This window comes from Sebastes umbrosus, chromosome 6 (genome assembly GCF_015220745.1).
Source record: "Sebastes umbrosus isolate fSebUmb1 chromosome 6, fSebUmb1.pri, whole genome shotgun sequence".
NCBI lineage: Eukaryota > Metazoa > Chordata > Actinopteri > Perciformes > Sebastidae > Sebastes > Sebastes umbrosus.
This window is the reverse complement of record NC_051274.1, coordinates 830,922-840,194: the sequence shown is the minus strand read 5'-3', so window position 1 is coordinate 840,194 and position 9,273 is coordinate 830,922.

Genomic DNA, 9,273 nt, shown 5'->3' with positions numbered 1-9,273 from the left:
AGTAGTTAAAATGAACACCTTTACCAGCTGCAACATTAAAGTGATGAACACATTAATGCATCAATAATTGTATTAAAATGATATACCATAATATATATTATTGTGAAATGGGCCATTCTGCATAATGAGTAAGCTACTTTTACTTTTGGTACTTTAAGTATATTTTGATGCTAATACTTTTGTACTTCAGTAACATTTAGAATGTAGGATATTTACTTGTAGCAGAGTATTTTTACACTGTGCTATTACTTTTACTCAAGTAAAAGTTCTGAGAACATCTTCCATCACTGTGTTCTAGTAAACCATTTAATCACAAACACGTTGGATGTCACACTCATAAAGCATGATAAACGAGAGGGCGCCTGTTGCCACCATCGCCACAGACCCCTGACAAACTGAGGACAGTCCGCCCCGGTTGAGAGTCAAGCCCGGATCAGGGGACCGTCCCTCCCTGCAGGGGGAGAGGGGTACAGCGAGCCCTCACTCAACGGCCTCGCGGGAGCCGCGAGCCACTTTCACCCCAGGACACGGGCCTTTCCGAGCCGAACTAGTGCAGTGTGCGGACCGTCCCAGAGTAAATGCGCCCGGTGAGGGCCAGCCAGCCCCCTCATTGAGAAGTGTAAAAGCAAACAAACGCAGACTTCCGCTTGCAACGGCATTTATAAACGCTAACTGGCAATATAAAGCTATATTAAAACATTGGACGGCAGGGAAAAATAAGTTTTGTTTACTGTATTGTTTTTTTGCTGTGGAGGCGAAAACGTTACCAGCGGCCGGTTTTGCAGCTGTCCAGCCGAAAACCAAAACAGACGGCTCGTTTCTTCTTCTTTTCCATGAAGATAACTGTGAGTTTTGCCGAGAGCTGGAAGCAGGCGAAATTTGACGGAGGCGGCTGCCTCGTAATTCTCTATGCAGGAAAAACCCTGCTTAAGGGATCCATTTGTAACAACCATGTCATTCTAGCTTGTCGCAAAGGCTAAATAATATTCAAAACTTGTGCTAAATTTTGGAGAGGAAAAACTGGCACTGCCATTTTCAAAGGGGTTCCTTGACCTCTGACCCCAAGATATGTGAATGTAAATGGGTTCTATGGATACCCACGAGTCTCCCCTTTACAGACATGCCCACTTTATGATAATCACATGCAGTTTGGGGGCAAGTCATAGTCAAGTCAGCACACTGACATACTGACAGCTGTTGTTGCCTGTTGGGCTGCAGTTTGACATGTTATGATTTCAGCATATTGTTTTATGCTAAATGCAATACCTGTGAGGGTTTCTGGATCAATATCTGTCATTGTTTTGTGTTGTTAATAGGGGTGTGACGATTCACTCAGCTCGCGATACGATACAATACATGATATTGGATTCACGATCTCGATACGATATGATATTATAACAATAATTTTTAAAAATTGCCTTTTTTATTCAAAAGACATAAAATGCAAATCAATGCTGTTTTTTGACCTATTGTTCCATTTTTTATGGTATCAGTCCTTCCTTCTGTCTTCTGTCCTCCTGTCCTTTGTCCTCCATCAGTCAGTAACAGTCCTTCTTCCTGTCCTTTGTCCTCCTGTCCTCGATCAGTCAGTATCAGTCCTTCCTCCTGTCCTCTGTCCTCCTGTCCTCTGTCCTCCATCAGTCAGTAACAGTCCTTCATCCTGTCCTTTGTCCTCCTGTCCTCGATCAGTCAGTATCAGTCCTTCATCCTGTCCTCTGTCCTCCTGTCCTCTGTCCTCCATCAGTCAGTAACAGTCCTTCATCCTGTCCTGTCTTCCTGTCCTCTGTCCTCCATCAGTCAGTACCAGTCCTTCCTCCTGTCCTCTGTCCTCTATCCTCCTGTCCGCTTTGTCTCAGCCAGCTGATCAGTTTACCAGTGAGATACATGACAAACTAACCTAAACAGTGAGACTACACAGCCTACTGCCAGCTTTAGTTTCAGTCTTGTGTAGCCGAGGGTTACGCTGCTCCGATACTTTATGAAGATAATAAATGAATACCACGGAGCCTCCGTAGTCTGCAGCGCATCACCGCTTCACGTCTTCACGTCTTCCGTTCCTCCCTTCACAATAAACTCCCCGGACACATACACTGAAACACGGCTTACTAGAGGAACTAAAGTCATTCACAACTCAACTAAATAACTAACACATGTTAACAGTTAGCTGTTAGCCGCCGAGCTAACGTGCTCTGCTTGTGTAAACAGCAGCGGTGGATGAGAGACAGCAGACAGAGCAGATTGAAACGTCGCTTTCCTTCATGTTTAACCGCTTCATCGTGTTTATGCTTGTTGAACAGGTGTAATAACGTATAATATTACTAATATAATAATAATGTAATATCTTGGCTTTACACTTGCAAAGTTTTATTGCACTTACTTACAGCAACGGGCATAGTTTTCAGCTCGTCTCCACCGCGGCCTCTCTGATCAGCTGTACATTTTAATAGACTGACAGCCCCAATACAAACCTATCGACCTAAGACGGCTGACTCAACATCAGGGGTCATTTATTGTGGCCGACGGGAGAGAAAGTGCAAATTTTGCTCTTTATTTTCACCTTCCAGTAAATTTGTTACTGCTCAGTAATGTAGAAGTTCATCTCTGTTCTTTCATCAACATCTATCAGCTAAAAATGTCAACCTGCTGGTGATGCTAGAGGAAAAAGTCAGGGGATCGCCAAGGTCAGTATTCATCCTCTGGGGAACATGCACGTCTGTACAAGCTGTCATGGCAGTTTTGCAGTTGGAAAAAAAGTGCTGGACTGACTGACAGACCAACATTGCCATCCCCAGAGCCATGCATTCATGAATATTACTATTGCTATTTCAAGAATTTATTGCTCGCTGAAATAAAAACTGGGCAATCTTTAGCTGTAATATTCAAGTGTCAATTCAACATTAAAATTTAAAAAGAAAACTGAAGTTTAGCTAAATTATGGTCCACTGATAAGTGTTAGGGTTATCTGGTCTGACCCTTTGTTTCAGTAGCAATTTTGTTGAAGCCTTTTTAAGCCTGATTGTTGGGCTCCCTGACTACATGTCTTCAGTATAAATGCTGTGAAAATGTTTTAAATATACTTTATAGGGCTGTCAATCGATTGAAATATTTGATTGCGATTAATCCCATACTTGTCCATAGTTAATCGCAATTAATCGCAAATTAATTGAATATTTTTTATCTGTTCAAAATGTACCTTAAAGGGAGATTTGTCAAGTTTTTAATACTCTTATCAACATGGGAGTGGGAAAATATGCCTCTTTATGCAAATGAATGTACATATCTATTATTGGAAATCAATTAACAACACAAAACAATGACAGATATTGATCCAGAAACCCTTACAGGTACTGCATTTAGCATAACAAATATGCTCAATTCATAACATGGCAAACTGCAGCCCAACAGGCAACAACAGCTGTCAGTGTGTCAGTGTGCTGACTTGACTATGACTTGCACCAAACTGCATGTGATTATCATAAAGTGGGCATGTCTGTAAAGGGGAGACTCGTGGGTACCCATAGAACCCATTTACATTCACTGATCTGGAGGTCAGAGGTCAAGGGACCCCTTTGAAAATGGCAGTGCCAGTTTTTCCTCAACAAAATTTAGCAAAAGTTTTGAACGTTATTTAGCCTTTGCGACAAGCTAGAATGACATGGTTGTTACAAATGGAACCCTTAGGCAGGGTTTTTCCTGCATAGAGAATAACGAGGCAGCCGCCTCCGTCAAATTTCGCCCGCCTCCAGCTCTCGGCAAAACTCACAGTTATCTTCATGGAAAACATTATTTTCTAATATGCATTGCACTTGATGGATTTCCGTCATTTGTAACTGCAATCGCGACGTCTGTAAAGGGGAGACACATGGGTATATATAGAACCCATTTTAACTCACATATCTTGAGGTCAGAGGTCAAGGGACCCCTTTGAAAATGGACATGCCAGTTTTTTCCTTTCCAAAATTTAGCCCAAGTTTGGAGCGTTATTTAGCCTTCTTCACGGCAATCTAGCATGACATGGTTGGTACCAATGGATTCCTTAGGGTTTCTAGTCATCATATGATGCCAGTATCTTCACTCAAGCTTTAAAACCAAAAGTTGCGTTAATGCGTTAAAGAAATTAGTGGCGTTAAAACTAATTTTGTCCACTTCATGCAACACTGAATAGCAGAAAGACCTCTGGCCTAATTCTAGTCCTCTAATTTGTTCATTCCAGACAAAGCTATTTACAGACATGGTAAGCAGTCGTCTGGGGATTTCCTGTCCGGGCAACAATAAAGAATCAAATTGGTTGCTGTTTAAACGCCAACAAATATGGATTGAAGCAATATCACAATTTTTTTTCAGACAATGTTTAACCTTATGGTTTAAATTGTACTCAGTTTTCAGTGTGTTTTCTACTTTTAGACTAGTCGACTAGTCTAAGTTGAAACTTCCGTTTAAAAGTCAGGGAAACAAGGCAAAAGTGAGCATGGCTCACATACCCCCGCTCACTGCTTGACCCCTGCTAAAGTAGGGGCCAAAGTTTTGCCCTTTTGGAAAAAGTTGAAACATTTTGGGCACCCTGGACTTCTAACCCCCAAAAGGCACGACTAGACCACACTGTCAACCATCATACCAAATGTGAAGTTCCTAAGTTAAAAAGTTTCCGAGTTCTGCTCTGGAAACTAAGGTGAGACACGCGAACGGACAGAAGGACTGCCGGAAGGACGGACACACGGAGCACTATACGTATACCCAACTATGTTGTCGCGGGGGTATAATTAGTCGTTAGTCAGTCGTTAGTTAGACGTCCCTAACTTCACTCTTCAACTGCTCCAAGCAAAATTGAGACATTTCCTCGATGTTGATCCAAGTCTGAATGTTGCTGAGATTTGAGTATGTGCACTGTGACGATGTAGCTAATGGTGGTCAGCTGAGCCTGCACCTCATATATATGGCACTGCTCCATACTTGGAAAGAGGTGTGAAACCCAATCCCACTTTACTCTCATGGGTTTTAATCTATTTTCACATTAACCCTTTGCTCCGATACTTGACCTGCAAGGTTTCCAACATAACACCATGGTGTCAACAGAAAGATTCATGTGTCAGCTGGCATCAGTGAAGCGAAGCAGGGCAATATTGTGCTGTTTGTCGATGTGATGTGACTCCTGTGGCCTGGGGAGATGGGCACAGCCAGGCCATAGGGCTCCAAGCTGGGTAATAAATCACTGGGATGACAGGAATAGTGGCATTTGCATTATGACACACTCACACAACACATATAGTGCATGTGCAGACAACTCAACTACCAGTCATACACTACTAGGTATGTTCCTAATGACTAATTTCCCTGACTTTTAAACAGAAGTTTAAACCGAGACTACTTGACTAGTCTAAATGTAAGAAAAAACTCAAAATCAAAATTGATCACAATCTAATCTGTAAGGTTGAACATTGTGTCTAAGAGCTATTTGAAATCATTAATCACATTTTTCAATAACCAAATTGTATTTTAAATGCCACTGAAATCAATAGGTCCCCAGTGCTCCGGTCGCATGGTTAGGAATGTGTCTCACAAACCCGTTGTGTGCTGTAATATTTGATGAAACACCAGCGGGGTCTGTGGTCTAAAAATATTCATGGTTTGGCATGGCTAATACGATTAGCATCTTAGCGTGCAAGTTTTATTACCTTCCATCTTCTCTTCTCCTTTACCTCTCTAAAACACACACACATAGCGACGCGGCGTTCAGCCCTTGTTCGTCTCTGTAATCTGAGTTGTTGCAGTCCTCAATCAAAAAGTATTAAAAAAAGTGAAATGTAATCATTTCCAAAATTCATGTTTTTAATCATAAGAAATATTCTGCTTCAATCCATACTTGTTGGCGTTTAGCCTTTCAAAAACTACTTTTTCACTGCAGTCCAAAACCTGTTTACTCTCCCGCACACACCGGTATTAACGGGTGCGGTCTGATGTCATAAAATATGCCGACATTCAAAGCTTCATTTTAAAACCTCAATCAAAGCTGTGAATGTAACAAGACTCGGTCAAACCCGAGGATATGGCTGGACCGTGTATGGTCAGACTGGGAAATTGTGGCTAAATTGTTCTACAAATAGATAGTGGTCATGTCTATAATATTAAATCCAGCGGTACATGTCCACCAGGTCAGGCGAGGACACTAGGGGACAGTTGCTACACTCAACTGGCCGTTCAAGCGGTGACGTACCCTCTCATTGAATGCATCTGATTGGTTCCTGGTTTTCTACTTGCAGTTTCAAACAGGAAACAAAATGGCAGCCTGCTCGTGAACTTTCTGTTATTCCGTCTAAGCAATCCACAAAAATCTACTTCTGAAAACATTTTAAATGAGAAATAGGCTATGCCACTGCTGAATCTCCATTCATTTTAGAACTAGATCGCCTAGTTTGACAGCTTAGTCCAAGTTTCGTGAGGCGGACACATCACGCTGGACAGGCTCATTTGCATAAAGGACTGTCCCCGCCTTTTCATTTTGAAAGAGCAACTACAAATGAGGATACTCCAACACCGCCTGACCAATCGTGTAACTTCATCACTCAGTCAGTCACTCTCTCACCTCTGCAATCCATCCAAAAAAATTACATTTGGTACAGCCCTATCTGCTAGCCAATCCAGTCGATAAGGAGATAACTGGACTGACTGTGGAAACCCAGCTGCTATTTCCGAAAGAGGAGGTGGTGGCAGACGGGAGCCGGGAGAACGCGTTGGGATGGAATTGAGTCAGGAGCGGACGATGATTTCAGATCAGAGCGGAGAACTACCGATGGAGAAGCGATGGCTCTCCACAGCAAAAGCTGAGACAGCATATGTCAATATGTACTTTACATGTGTACATTAATAAAATAATAATAAATTTGACTGACCACTATTCCTGGTGCCGACTAGCGAAGGTAGTCACGTTTAATTGACTAGTTGACTAATCGCATACATCTATATACACTGCATTACACAAACACACAATTTCACCTTGCACTTTACACTTTAACAACTGATGTATCATTGGACACGTACTGTAGAGGTTCCTTTATTGATATCATCATAATGACTAGAGCCTCATCACCATCATTCATCTTCATTTTTCATTGTATATGATATGTTTTGTCAATTAAGAGACAACAGCCTGGTAGTTCATTAGATTTGTATCAGCCCGACATTCCTAATGCTGCAATATGTGGTTGGTGTCATGATTGATATCACACACAAAACAAATCAATAAACCTAAGCATCACATTCCCTAAGATACCCCCATCTAATCAAAACTATCAATCCTGCATGTCTAGCCCGGTCTGTAGTCATTACCTGCCTGCAGAGCCCAGGGCTATTAGCGCTGGAGCTACCTAGTGAGCTGAGCAGAGTACCTTGAACATTAGTGTGGTCAAACACCCTCATCAGCACAGCAGGATGAATGAATGGCAGGGCTGTGGAGCCAGCAAAGCATGATCACTCTAATGGGCCATGGTAAATGGACCAGCTATGGGTAGTATGGGCTGACTGGCCTGCTCTGTGATCCAGAGCGGTGCCCATTTCACGGTGTCTGCCTGGGACCTGGCCGTACTTACTCACTGAGATGGAGAGCTTCATGTAGGGGCCCAAATTTCAAGAAGGGTTTGTCTGAGGTGCCGGGACAATCATTGGAGACAAAAAGGAAGCTGTCTGTACCTGTTAAGTTATGGGACGAGTGACACAGGTTTGTAAGGGGAAATCTGTCTTCACTGACCCCTGAACACTTTGGCCCATCTCAGTCTTCTGCTCACATGCATAGACAGCTAGGGCTATAGATAGCTTGGTGGCCACCATCCATTTCACCCATTATTCACCAAATTTGATTACAACAAATGTACAAGGATTTATGAAATGCTATTTTTTATATAATCATTAATCAGGGTACCTACAGTTTAAGGAAAGTTAGTTTTAAGATTGTTTTAATGCCACTCAGAATGAAATTTAAGACTTTACAATAACCAAAATATAAGAACAACTTTGTCCAAATATTTATTATAACATAAAACTAGGGCTTTCAATCGTTTCAAATATTTAATCTTGATTAATCACTTGTCCATAGTTAATTGAGATTAATCCCAAATAGCAGATTTTTTATGTTCAAAATACCTTTAAAATACAAGTCTCTGTTTAAGTACCTTAAACAGAGACTTGTCAAATATTTAATACTCTCATCAACATGGGAGTGGACAAATAAGCTTGCTTTATGCAAATGTATGTATATATTTATTATTGGAAATCAATAACCAACACAAACAATGCCAGATATTGTCCAGAAACCCTCACAGGTATTGCATTTAGCATAAAACAATATGTTCTAATCATAACATGGCAAACTGCAGCCCAACAGGCAACAACAGCTGTCAGTGTGTCAGTGTGCTGACTTGACTATGACTTGCCCCCAAACTGCATGTGATTATCATAAAGTGGGCATGTCTGTAAAGGGGAGACTCGTGGGTACCCATAGAACCCATTTACATTCACAGATCTTGAGGTCAGAGGTCAGAGGACACCTTTGAAAATGGCCATGCCAGTTTTACCTCGCCAAAATTTAGAGTCCGTTTGGAGCGTTATTTAGCCTCCTTCTCAACAAGCTAGTATGACATGGTAGGTACCAATGGATTCTTTAGATTGTTTGAGCAAGCTACAACCTAAACATTGCAAGTTGTGTTAATACGTTAAAGAAATTAGTGGTGTTAAAACCAATTTGCGTTAAAGTGGCAGTAGGCAACAATATTTTGGCATAATTTGGCAAAAATTCCATAATAACCTTTCAGCATATTGTAATTCAAGTGATCTGAGAGAAAACTACACCTCTGCACCTCCTCATGGCTCTGTTTACAGGCTTTAGAAAATCTTGCCCGTGACGGCAGACTTTGACCAATCACAGGGCATTTCAGAGAGAGCGTTCCTATTGGCTGTTCCACAAAAGGAGATGCGCGTTCACGTCTGGTCTCTGCAGATAGTGAAAGCCTCGGTCAATGGCGGAACAACCTACTGGAAAGCTTGCTATTCCAGCATTGGCAGCAACTGCCTACACCTCAAAACAACCCAAAAAAAGAAAGACAGACTTTCAAAAAGACAGTCCAAACTGTTGATGTCGTTAGAAGGTAATGTGTAGCTCGCTGCGGTAGCCTCCTCAGATGTAGCGAGCACGTATGAAGCGCGTGCATATGCCCGTTCTCGTGTGGGGGGAGGGGCTTCGGACAGAGAGGGGAGAGCGGAGAGAGGAGAGAGAGGAGAGAGCAG